Source organism: Sarcophilus harrisii, chromosome 5 (assembly GCF_902635505.1).
Source record: "Sarcophilus harrisii chromosome 5, mSarHar1.11, whole genome shotgun sequence".
In the NCBI taxonomy this organism is placed as follows: Eukaryota; Metazoa; Chordata; class Mammalia; order Dasyuromorphia; family Dasyuridae; genus Sarcophilus; species Sarcophilus harrisii.
Genome location: NC_045430.1, coordinates 84,145,188 through 84,158,905, shown reverse-complemented (window position 1 = coordinate 84,158,905; position 13,718 = coordinate 84,145,188). Strand labels below are relative to the sequence as shown.

The following is a 13,718-nucleotide window of genomic DNA, read 5'->3' as shown; positions in this document are numbered from 1 at the left end:
GACCGCTTCTCTCACTCCGCCCCGCCCCGCCCCGCCCCGCCCCACCCACGCGATTCTGCGCCTGCGCGCCAGTTTGCGCGGCTCGCACCTCGCGTTGCCCGAGCGTTGGCATACCGAGGCGTTCGAGGATCCACGAGGAGGACGGGGAAGATGGAGGTCACCAGAAAAGGGGAGCGGCGAGGCCCTGTAGCGGAAAATGCGGGTGAGCTCTCCACTGAGTCGTTAGGAGGTCCCTTATTTCCCCGGACATCCTGACCGCCTTCTCTGGGCAAGGCTCCCGGGAGAAGGGAACTGACTGAAAGCAGAGAAGCATTCCCTCTTTTTCCCCTCCTCCTAGGAGTGGGGCCCAGGCTGGGGTCCAAAGAGCTAGGTTTTAGTCCGGGCCCCGCTGCCGCCCTGGCGTAGCGGGAGGTGGGCGAAGGACGCGGTCAGGGCCCCTCTGAAGCGGATAACCTTCCTCCTCGGGCCCCACCCGCCTCACCTGGCTTCTTGTCGGGGTCCCGGGAGGTGCTGGTGAGAGGGGGTCTGCGGGTCAGCTGACGGCCCTATCTACGCCCAGGGAAGAATGGGGGGGGGGCTTCTTTCCTTTAACGAAGTCGATTTACTCTCTGATCATAAAGCTACAAACTGTCCTCGTTCTGTATGAAAGACCCTCCTCCTCCCCCAGCCCTGAAGATGGACTGCGTACGGGTGGTCCTATCAGGGTGAATGGAGCACTGATCTAGGGTGGTTTGCGTGAGTGGGGATGGAAAAAAGGGGAACTTTAGAGGCAAGACAAATCAGTGTATGTTTAAATCTGTTCCTTCTGGACATCGTTATATAAGGGAAAGCGAATTAAAAATACCAAGGCAGGCAGTTGCCTTTCGGAATTTAGCCAGCTGTTAAAAGCGTAATAAATCTTTACCCCTTAACTTGGAGGAAAAAGAACGCCAAAGGGCAACCTTTAAGGGGAAAAGAAGTCTCAAAACGGCAGCCTAAAGCTTACGTGGAAGGAATTTGGGGGAGAATGGGGGACAAACCTTTCTTTTTGTCTTGTTTATGGTGCTTTTTTTTTAATGGATTGATTATGGTGTGCAGTTAAGCAAGCCCCAGGTCTTTTGAGTAAGGCTGGTAGGTTCCTTCTCCCCTTCCCCATCTGTCCTATCTAGGGAAGGATTTGTGAAAGAGTTGGAAGAGAACTCTTTTAAGTGGTAAGGCCTGTTTTTGGTGCAGATTATCATATCCTTGTTCAGTTCTCCATGTAACTTTAACTTTCCCTATTTGACAAATGTTGTAAAGAGAGGAATTTGTGTTAGGGTTGCTCTCTGAATCTAAATCTGAGCAGGGCTCTTGGGAGAAGGGAGGTACTGAAAACCGAAAGAATCTGACTGAAGGCAGAGAAGCACCTCTCTTTCTCCTCCTCTCCCAACACCCCAGACTTGGGGTCCGATGACCTAGGTTTGGGTCCAATCTGGCCTAGAATTTATCAAAACTTATTAAACTGTGGGTCATTAATCTATGTATGGTGGAATTATTGAATATGGGGGATCATGAGATTATGATTTATTATCTATAAATGTTTGTGTACCTGTTTTGTATACCTGTATATCCAGGGTTACATAAAAATTTCTTGAATGAAAAGGGTTCACGAGTAGAAAAAGTTTAAGAAGCCCTGGCCTAGATGACTTCTTTCCAATACTGTGATTGTGCATATATCTATGAAATGCTTTCATCTTCTGAAGAGAAGATGCTGTGTAAATTTATAATATGAAACCTCATCTGAGGAGCAGTGTGACAGTAAATAAGGAATACTAATCTTGGGGTCAGAAAGATTGGGTTTCAAATCTTTCACCTGATACATATTGTGTGATCCTGGGCAAGTCTCAACTTCTCTTAAATTGCAGAGCAGGTAGCAGATACATTCTATACTGGTAGAGGAGATTTATTTACTGGAAATTCCGTAGACTGATAGAGTCACAGGTCTTTTCCAATAAATTAAAAACTCACTTAGAAGTTGGTTAAAAATCATCCTTTTTTTTTTTTATTTCCAATAACAGGAAGTACCCTGTCCATTTTTGGACGGTTCATATCGTTAGCCAAATTTTCTTTTTTTTCTTTTTTGAATTTTTTAAAAAGTTTTTTATTTTCAAAACATATCCATAGATAATTTTCAGCATTTACCCTTGCAAAAAAAAAAAAACAAAAGACCTTTGTGTGTTCCAATTTTTTTTCTCCCTCCATTCCCCCATCCTCTTCCCTAGACAGCATAAAAATTTTCAATATAGTTATAATTTTGACTCCCTGTAATTTCTACCCATTGTTCATAATTTTTCCCTCAGAGACCAATTAAAAATAAGTTAACAATCCACGTCACACATGAAAACTCTTTGTATACTTGAAGACAGTTACTATTTCCCAGACTTAAAAATCCCTAGTTCCTTTAACCAGTACAGTCTGTGGCATGGTTTTGAGTCCCTTTTTTGGATATATGTAACCTGACTAAGATGAATACAACTAGAAGGCCACCTCCATTACTGTGGACACTCTGTTTGTCCATATGCAGATTAAGGTCTCATTAATCTTTTTGCCTGCCATGTGTCATATTATTGTCTCTTACTAAGCTTTCAATATATTAGAAACCCTGGATCTTTTTCATAGAAACTACTATATTATTTTTTATTGTACCTCTTTTATCCTGTACTTGTTATAATTTATTTAATTCAAGTGCAAGACTTTGCATTTTTTTTATTTTGTCTTTCCTTCAGGCTACCCTTCTAAGACTATTGAGATTTTAGTGTTAAACTTGGGCCTGAGTATAAATGTTGGCTGTGCCACTTATTACTTTTATGTGCATAACAAGTCACTTAAAATGTCTCTGGATCTCAGACTCTTCATCTATAAAATGATGGGATTGAACTAAGTGATCTCTATGATCCCTGCTAACTCTAACTCTTTGATCAAATCATCTTTTTGGATCTCAGTTCTATCATCTACTCTCTGAATCATCCCTCTAGCTTTATATCATTTGAACATTCCTAGAGGATTATAGATTTAGAATTGGAGTACCCCCAAGGTTTCTTCATTTCATATTGAATCCCAGAATCTCAGTCATCCCACAGATACCAAGAAACAGAATGGGAACTTTCAGATCAGATCTTCTCATTCTAAATCTGTGCTCTTTCCACTAGAGCACACTGATCTGCTTATCTTTGCCTTTGTTGAATCCATTGTCACTGTCTTTTAAAGTATATATTACATGCAATGCATTATTTTTTATTCTGGAGATATAAAGACAAAAATGAACCTTCCTACCATCAAGGAGCTATGTTCTTTTGATATGATTTTAATATGTTGAACATAACAGGACCAAAGGAATATCTCTGGCACTGTATTAAAGCCTTACCTTCGTGTTAGCATTAATCCATAATCAGTACTTTTGGTTTCCAATATTCATCTGGTTCCAGACTCAACCTAACTTACTGTCAGTTAATCCACATCTTTCCATATTGTATATAAGTGTATTGTATGGGGACTTTTTCAAATGCTTTGCTAAAATCAAGATATACTATGTTCATGACATTTCCTTGTTCAATTACTAGTAAGGATCAGGTAAACCTTATAAAAAAAATGAGGCTCCTTTTTGGTTGCTTGTCCACATATTTTCAAACTTGTGTAAAACTTTAAAAAGTTATCGTTAACTCATGCCCACTCCAATATTTCTGTAATAGATCACTGTAATAAGGAAAATTTATCTCTTTTTATCCCTTTGCTTTTACATGAGTTAGGATAATGATCCAGTGTTCCACAACCTCTTTTACCTAGCACAGTGCAGGTTATAAGAGTAGTATTTAAATATGATTTAATCTCTTTATTTCCAGGTAGTTTCAAGCTAGCAGGTATGACATTCTTTTCTTGGTTTTAACTTGAAATGGGCCACTAAACTAGACATTCTGCTTTAATAAATAAGTTAAATAAATACAACTTTAGTAAATTAAAAAACCTTTCCTTGTATCTTACAAAGTAGCTTAGTGGATCAGTCATTTATTATGTTCATGGTCCTATAGTTTATGAAGGATATGGTGGTTATAAGTGATAAAATTTTTTCTTTTCTTGAAACCTAAACCAGATTATAACATTCTTTTTAAAAATTTAAACTTTATCTTCTTTTCAAATGAAGATCCACTTTTTCTTTCCCAAAATAAAAAAGCAAACAAAACTCTTGTTACAAATATGTAGTCGAAGTAAAATTCATTCCCATATTGCCCATATCCAAAAAATGTCTCAATCTTTACTTCAACAGAGTACAACAATGATTCATTCTTTTGGAGTATGAGCTTGGAGATTTGATTTTATGTATTTAGAACATAGTAAACCCTTAATAGATAACTTTTTTACTCCTTCATTGATTTATCTCTTTGAGAATGGATTTATTAAGATTCATAGGAACTCTTGTTGTTAGTTTAGATTCTGGGATGTTCTCCAAACCAAGTAAAAGATTTAGCTGTATGTTCCAATGACCTTAAATATAGTTGATGTGATGTATAACCTATATCAGATAGCATTTATACCGTCAGAGAGGTGGTGAGGGAAGGAAGGGAAGAAGAGAATTTCAAACTCAAAAATCTTTTAAATGAATTTTTTAAATTGATATTTTTATATATAATTAAAGAAAATAAATTTAAAAATTTTTTTGTTTTCTTTTTTCTGGCTTTATATATATATATATATATATATACATACATATATATACACACACATACACATTAAATTTAAAAAATGCAAATTTCTTTATGAATGTGTTGGAACAGAAAAATCAAAACAAAAAGGAAAAACCACGAGAAAAAGAAAACAAGAGAAAAAGAAAAAAAGTGAACATGTCTTGTGTTGATTTACATTCATTTTCCATAGTTCTCTCTTTGGATGCAGGTGGCATTTTCTATCCAAAGTTTATTGGAATGCCTTGGATCCCTGAACTACTGAAAAGAATCAAGTCTTTCCTAGTTGGTTATTGCACAATCTTGCTGTTACTGTGTACATTGTATTACTGGTTCTACTGGTTTCCTTCAGCATCAGTTCATATAAATCTTTCCAGGTTTTTCTAAAATCAGTTTGTTCATTATTTTTTATAGAATAATAAATATTCCTTTACTTTGATATACTATAACATAGTCAGCCAATCCACAGTTGGATGGGGCATTTGCTCACTTTCCAATTCTTTGCCCCACCACAAAAAGAGCTGCAAACATTTTTGCACATGTGGATTCTTTTCCCTCCTCTATGATTTCCTTGGTTTATAGTAGTAGCACTGCTGGATCAAAGGGTATGTGCAGTTTTGTAGCCTTTTGCCATAGTTCCAAATTGCTCTCCAGAATGGTTGGATCATTTCATAACTCCACCAGCAATGCATTAGTATCCCATTTTCCCCATCTCTCCTCCAACATTTATCATTCTCTTTTCCTGTCATCTTAGCCAATCTGAAAAGTATGTGGTACCTCAAAGTTGTTTTAATTTGCATTTCTCTCATCAAAAGTGATATGATTATATAGATGTCTTTAATTTCATCATCTGAAGATTGTCTTTCCATATCCTTTGACCATTTATCAATTGGGGAATGACTTGTATTCTTATTTTTTTTTTAATTAATTAAAGATTTTTATTTACAAAACATATGCATGGGTAATTTTTCAACATTGACCCTTGCAAAACCTTCTGTTCCAAATTTTCCTCCTTTTTCCCCCATCCCCTCCCCTAGATGGCAGGTAGTCCAATACTTTAAATATGTTAAAACATATGTTAGACTTCTATTCTTATAAATTGACACAGTTCTTTATACATTTTAGAAATAAGGCCTTTGTCAACAACACTGGCTGTAAAATCTTTTTCTCAGCTTTGTACTTTTAATCTTGTTTGTGTTGTTTTATTTGTGCAGAAACTTTTTAATTTAATGTAATTAAAGTTGTCAATTTTTCATTTCATAATGTTCTCTAATTATTTTTTAGTTACAAATTCCTCTCTTCTCCAAAGATCTTTTTCTTCATTCACATAGCCAAGTTTTGATCCCATCTAAAAAAACCTCATCACTGATGTGCTTACTTAATCTCTCAGTATAGCTCTTGACACTTCTCTGAACCAGAAAGTCTTGGAGAATTGCTGTGGCTGAAAAAGTCATTTCTCTATGGTCATTCTTGGGGTTAGCCTTTCAGAATGCTTTTCTCTAAGTCTGCACTTTAAACCTTTCCAGCTTGGTAGGACCAGCTAGGGTTTTTGCTCCAATGACATAATCTTTTAGATTTTACAATCACCTATGTCTCATAATTATATTTTTTAAATTTTTTACTTAATAGCCTTTTATTTACAGGTTATATGCATGGGTAACTTACAGCATTAACAATTGCTAAACCTCTTGTTCCAATTTTTCACCTCTTACCCCCCCACCCCCGCCCCTAGATGGCAGGATGACTAATAGATGTTAAATACGTTAAGATATAAATTAGATACACAATAAGTATACATGACCAAAACGTTATTTTGCTGTACAAAAAGAATCAGACTTTGAAATATTGTACAATTAGCTTGTGAAGGAAATCAAAAATGCAGGTGGGCATAAATATAGGGATTGGGAATTCAATGTAATGGTTTTTAGTCATTTCCCAGAGTTCTTTCTCTGGGCGTAGCTGGTTCAGTTCATTACTGCTCCATTGGAAATGATTTGGTTGATCTCATTGCTGAGGATGGCCAGGTCCATCAGAACTGGTCATCATATGATATTGTTGTTGAAGTATATAATGATCTCCTGGTCCTGCTCATTTCTATGTCTCATAATTAAATATTCAATTAGGACTTTTATGAAAGTTGTTTCATATTTTAAGTAATTCTCTACTTCCTCTATCATCATGTATATTCTTATTGATGGGCAAAATTATATATAAAACCTGGAATTCTGACTTTGTGTCAACTTAAAAATCAGTCAGAAAAGAACTAATAGATGAGTTCAAGGACATCCTTAGATTTGACTTAGCAAAAGGGATTTATCATGGTATATTGACCCACCAAAAAAGTCAGTTGAAGGCTATCTAGTATTTTGGTGGGTTGCTGTGGGTACTCCAAGACATCTTCTCACTCTTTGAGATTCTTATAAATTTTCCATAGATAGTCTATGAATATATACTACAGAAATAATTCACTAGAAGTTTTCTTTTTTCCAGTCAGTTCAATAAGCATCTAAGAGCTTATCATTTGCAAGGCTCATTCAAGATACAAAGACAAAAAACAAACCTTATTCTCCAAGATACTTACATTCTTTTGGGTGGGGGCTGGGGTTGAGAGGATGCAACCATGTACACAGATAAGTAAATACAATGTAATTTGTGAAGGGAACACTAATAACTGGGGAGGTCAGAAAAGTCATCTTTTTAAAAAAAAGTTATAGTTGAGCTAGTGTTGAAGGGAATTAGAGATTCTAGGTTGTGAAGAGGGATAGTATTCAAAGTATGCTAATCAGTTTGTACTAGTAGATAGAATATAAAGTATAAATTGCCTCTGGATGATGATTAGAAGATTAATTAATCTCTCCTCACTTTACTATAAACAACCAGACCCCAGACTCAGGGTCCGTTCAATCTTCAATCTTCAAATTGCCCCCTTTCTTCTTTTTGCCCATGGAATGATAATCAAATCAACAGTATCATCATTGCTTCTGTGGAAAGATTTTAGGCAAGATTAGACAAAAGCTACTTTTCTACATATGTAGTCACATTAACTTTACCCTTCCAGTGTCACAATTCCAATTCTACTCTCCCCCTCTTTTGGGCTGTAAGGAACCCTAGTTAATTATAGTTAAGTACTTTCTGGGCTCACTGTCCCAAAAAAGACCAACTACATCTCCCATTCCCACTAAGAGTTCTAGGGCTACCTTGAGATTGGATTATGTCTTATCTAGTGCTGCTATTTAAAGCCCAATTTCTGTGTATTTCTATTGATAGTGAATAGCATACCAGTTCTATTTAATCAATTAACATCAATTAGCTTTTACAAAGGAATATTCATTTCAAAGAAATAGCAAGAAGTAGTATAAATATTTCATGCCAACAAATGGAGAAGAGTTTACATTCTTCCATTATACTATCTTGGTTTCTGGGGAAAGAGGCCTCAGACTTAATTCGCTTTCTTTAATGACCTTGGTTCTACCAAGTTACATCTCTTCTAGAAGAGTGCCTCAGTTGCCGTTAGTCTGGGATCTGAAGGTTGCTTCTCTGTCCTCAGGGATATCACTGGACTGGCTGCAAAATCTTGCCATGCAAAACTTTCTGGAACTCTCAAAACTCAGAATCTCTTTATCACCATTTTTTAAAATGTATTTTTTTAAGTTATTAAAACTCTTCTTTCTCCTCCTGTCACCTCATATTGCCTCTACCCCCAAATTGAGAATTAAATAAAGATAAAAACCATGTTACAGACAGGTATAGTCTAAACAGCAAGAATCCACATTGATCATGTCCAAAAAAATATATATCTTATTATGTACCTTTAAGTCCACTTCTTTATCAGATTATATGTAGTAGATTTCATAATTAAAGCTCTAGATTCGTGATTGGTCATTACACTGATCAGAGTTCCTAATTCTTTTAAAATTTGTTGTCTTTACCATATTGTTGTTGGTCTATAAATTGTTCTCTTAGTTCCTTTCACTTGCCTCTCTCAGTTCATATAAAATTTCCCACATTTCTCTGAAACCATCCCCTTCATTATTTCTTTTCTCAACAATAGTGTTCCATCATATTTATATACTATAGCTTTGTTTACCCATTTCCCAATTTGAGTAACCCTCTGATTCTTTCTTTGCCACTTCAAAAAGAGCTACATATATTTTATGCATGCCTAATTTAAACTTTGTTTTGCTTATGATCCATAATTATGGGTTCTGAAGAGATATATAAACCCATATTAGAATGTAAATAGTTTATTTTTGTTTAGTCCTTTATTTTTATTTGCTAATTTTAAACTTTATTTCTTATGACTTCTTTATCTGAATTTGAGATTTTATGCAGTTCTAGTTGTTGGGGGTTTTTTTGTTGGAAATGTTTGGAAGTTGGAAGTTTTCTTTAAAGGCTCATTTTCCCAAACCTGTTGGATTATTTTCAGTTTTTCAGGGTAAGTTATTCTTGTTTGTAAACCCATATCCTTTGCTTTTTGGAATATGTTATTTCAAGCTTTCTGCTTCTTTATAGTAGTGACTGCTAAATCTTATGTGAACCTGATGATCAGCTCTTTAGTACTTGCATATTAAAATTTTTTTTCCTTTTATGACTGCTTACAGTATATTTTTTTTTTTTTTGACCTGGAATCTATGGGTTTTGACTATGAAAGCTGGGAGTTTTTATTTGCAGGTTTCTTTCAGGAGATAAAACAGTGTATTCTTTCTATTTCTATTTTGCCTACTGGTTCTAAGTCTAGGCAATTTTCTTTTATGATTTCTTGAAATATAATGTTTAGGTTCTTTTTTTAGTCATGGTTCTGGTTATCTAATGATTCTTAAATTAGCTATTCTGTATCTGCTTTTCAAGTCTGTTGTTTTTGCTATGGAATCTTTTATATTTTCTTCTATTCAGTCTTTTGGGTTTTTTTTAATACTTCGTTTTTTCATGAAGTCATTAGCTTTTCTTTGGTTCGTTCAATTATTTATGTAAAGAGTTTGTTGCTTGGGCAAGATTTTGTAATTTGTTCCCAGCTGTTGATATCCTTTCCAGTTCTTTCTTCCGTAGTTCTCATTTCTTTTCAGTTCATGGCACAATGGGCGGAGAGCACCAGAGTTCAAATCCAGTCTCAGATGCTTTCTAGATCTTTAATCTTAGACAAGTCACTTAGGCTCTGTTAGCCTCAGTTTTTTCAACTAAAATGGGGGTGATAATAGTACCTATCAATGACATATAGTAGGCACTATATATTATTGTTTTTTGCTCTTCCTTTTTTCTGATTTTTTTTCTTCTCGCATTCTCATTTCGTGTATGAAAAGTATTTAGGGAAAAAAAAAAAAGATGCTTTGTGGCCTCCAGGACTTCTAGTTGATTTTTGCCCAAGCTATATTTTTCTTGGCCTCTTTGTTTGTAGGTGTTGTGGAGTCATTCTTCTCTTCTGATTTTGTGTCTTGAGTGGCATTATCACTGTAATATCCTTTTGTATGATATTCTTTTTTTGCTTGCATATTCTTCCAGTTTATGTTCCAATTTTAGACTTTCTGTTTGTTCTATACTTTGTTTTGGGGTTTTTGTGAGACAATTGGGGTTAAGTGACTTACACAGGGTCACACAACTAATAAGTGTCTGAAGTTGGATTTGAATTCAGGTCCTCCTGATTCTACAGTCAGTACTCTATTCACTGCACCATCTAACTGTCCTTAGGCTACACTTTCAGTACTTCTGAAGGAAATATCTGGGCTGGGCCTGATAATGGGTATTGAATGTTGTGTTATTCTAGGCTCTCAGGGGCAATTCAGGCTGGAGACCTGCAAGCTTTCAGGGCTCCTAAAATGATCTTTCCGGGCAAAGTCCTGTTGTTGGTCTTGAGCTCTTCAATTTCTGATTTAGATCTGAACCTGAGGAGCAGTAGATACAGTGCTACTCATTCACACAATCAGCTGGAAATCTCTGCTGAGATTCTAAAACTAAAACTAACTAAAGAGGATCTACACTTCCATTAATCCGAATTTGAATCTGCTGATTCAAATTAATGGAAGTGTAGATCATTTTTAATTTAGCATTTCTGCCCTGATTATTTCTCTGAAGTCTTCAAACTGGGTCAGAAGTTGGAATTGATCTGATGGTCTTGTGATGAAGAGTGCCATCTGCACCTAGAGAGAGGATTGTGGATACTGACTCTGGATCACAACATAGTATTTTCATTTTTTGGTTATAGTTTGCTTGCATTTTGTTTTCTTTCTCATTTTTTTCCTTTTTGATCTGATTTTTCTTGGGCAGCATGATAATTGTGGAAATATTTATAGAAGAATTGCACATGTTTAACATATATTACATTACTTTCTGTCTAGGGGAGGGAGTGGAGAGCAAAGAAGGAGAAAAAATTTTGGAACACAAGATTTTGCAAGGGTGAATGTTGAAAATTATTTATGCATATGTTTTGAAAGTAAAAAGCTTTCATAAAGAAAAAAATAAAAATAAAAAGAAGTTGGAACTGACAGTGTTTCTGGGGTCTGAGCCCTATAGCAGGTACTTTTGAAATTGCTCCTTGCTAGTGTAAGGGATAGAAAATCCTATCCAAAAATGACTGCTCAGAGACCTCTCGAAGTAAAAAGCAGAAAAATTCTTTATTTAATTAATTCTCATGAGAATGAGCAGTTCCACTGTGAGGAGGGAAAGACAGAGAGCTCACAGTAGAAGAGCTAAAGAACTAGGAGAAGATATACAGTTTTTATAGGTTTTAGTTACAAAGGATTACATCATGGGTTGGGGGAACATTAAGAGATAGGTGCCCCCCCCCCTTTAATTGGATGTTATTCGCGCCAAAAACAGCAGATTCCCTGGTTCCAGGAGGAACCATACATCAGGCATATAGTTGTCTAAACATTGATAACTTGAACAGCGATAAATGTCATCATTTTAGGTTAAATACATATATCTAAAATCTAAGTACATATTGGCTAATACTCAACATACTTATGCAGGTCACAGAGACCTAGAGAAACTAAAATGCAGAAAAGGAATTTAAACATTCTTGGAAGTTCTTCACTTTATCTCTACTCCACTCAACTCCCCCCTTCTAATATATAAATGATTTTTATCATATTTTCTATGAAGAACTTACACATTGCTCAGAGTCAGTTAACAGGCTCTTACACATTGTTTATCAAGTTCACTGTCAGAATTATCTCTTTCCAGCACCCTCCAGCCTGTTTTCTGGAGAATCCTCATTTTAATAGCCTCCTTTGGATGCAATTTCGATAGGGATCGTTGGACTATTCTGGTTATTAATGTAATTATACAGGGTAAACATAATGGTAACAATATAATACCACTGATTGCAATTAGTCCATACCATAAAAGTTGTTTCCACCAGCTACCATCAACCCAGGACCACCAACTATTAGAAAAAGGGGATTTCCACACCTGTACAGGCACATGAACTATTCTGCGAATGCCTTTTGTAATTTCTCCTATACCCCTAGCTTCCATCCCATTATAGTACTAGCAGTACCTGGCTTTGTACTATTTAACCTTAAACATCTCCATAAATCTTGGGGTATTTGACAAGTTGGTTTCTTTTTAAATTCCTTCAAGCATTCTTCACTACCCTCTACTGCATGTTGATGAGTACATTTAATCACTGACCCATCATCACAAACAACATTTGTTTTATTCCATCTATTTTTATATTTACTACAATCTATAATATCTACCTTCTCTGGCCGGTGGGTAAAAGTCCATTCGTATTTGCTTTCTCCCATCCAAGGCCCTGTGCCTGTTTGATTTAAACAATGCCCTTCTGGGACAGCATTAGTTAGTTTCCACTGACGGTCCTCCTGAAATGACCAAAATCCTGTCCCATCGTGTACAATTGATCTATTACTCAATATCCAGGCTGGAAATAAAGGGACAGGTACTCAGGACCATTGTGTGAGTTGTTTGGGTCCCCCACATATCCAGCAGTTTTTGAGATAAAATGTATCAGCAATAACCTGAATCAAGTTCTGGAAACTATTGCCTTCCTTCAGCAAAGGATTAGGGATTGTTCCAGCAAGGGGTAGTGTTATGCATAAGGATAGAAAGCACAATCCCCTTCTCTGTGTGTTTTGTTTGGCCCCCATTCTACTGAATAGCAAGTCAAATTTCTGAGTCGAAGTAACACTGTTCAACAGAAAATAATATCTAACACTGTTAGAAAAAGCCCCAGTATAGTACCCCAGATCAATACTGCTAGTAAGATTTTACATGCACAATTCATCAGGTGCTTTTTAACGTTTGTCTCAGGTTGTTCTCTGGATTTAGTTTGGAAGTCCACATTCTCTGAGTGTCCACCAGTCCTTTAATTCTGGTATGCTGAGTCTACCCTCTTTCCTGTGTAGCACTGCTGTGCCTGATGTCAGGAGAATCTGGAACAGTCCTTCCCAGGTTGGGGTCAGCTTGTTGTCCTTCTACATCTGAACCAGGACCCAGTCTCCAGACTGGAATTTATGTACTGCAAAACCTAAGGGAGGAGTCTGAGCAGTAATCCCTTTCAATTGTAAAGTCTTTAAATGTTGTAATAAAGACATAACATATTTTCTCAGAAACAAATCCTTAGTTTCAAATATTGGGTCTAAGGAGGAGTTTTGCATTTCCCTAAGATAAGGGTGACCATATAGTAACTCATAGGGTAATAATCCCACATCCCTTTGAGGTTTTGTTCTAATCCTTAGCAAGGCAAGGGGAAGGCACTTTAGTCCAGGGCAATTGTGTCTCTAAGGCCAATTTAGTTAGCTGCTGTTTAATTTCTTGATTCATCCTTTCCACATTGCCTGATGAGGGTGGATGCCGTGGGGTATGCAAGTCCCAGGATATTTCTAGAGCTTGGGCTATAGATCGGAGGACTCTAGCCATGAAATGAGTGCTTTGGTCCGAATCTATTTGCTCCACCAAGTCATACCTTGGAATGATGTGTTCAAGAAGTATTTTTACAACCACTGAGGCTGTTGCCTGGGCAAGGGGAAAGGCCTCCACCCATGAGGTCAGATGGTCCACTACAACCAA

The 13,718-nt window shown here is 36.5% G+C and overlaps 1 protein-coding gene across 1 annotated transcript in view; it reads left to right on the top strand.

Annotated features, from left to right (window-relative positions):
* The first annotated feature begins 156 nt into the window (after nt 1-156).
* RBMS2 (RNA binding motif single stranded interacting protein 2) overlaps nt 157-13,718 on the top strand; it is a 100,632-nt gene continuing 87,070 nt past the window's right edge. The window contains exon 1 of the mRNA XM_031941166.1: nt 157-202. The gene's annotated coding sequence lies outside the window, so the exon portion shown is untranslated. The remainder of the gene's footprint in view (nt 203-13,718) is intronic.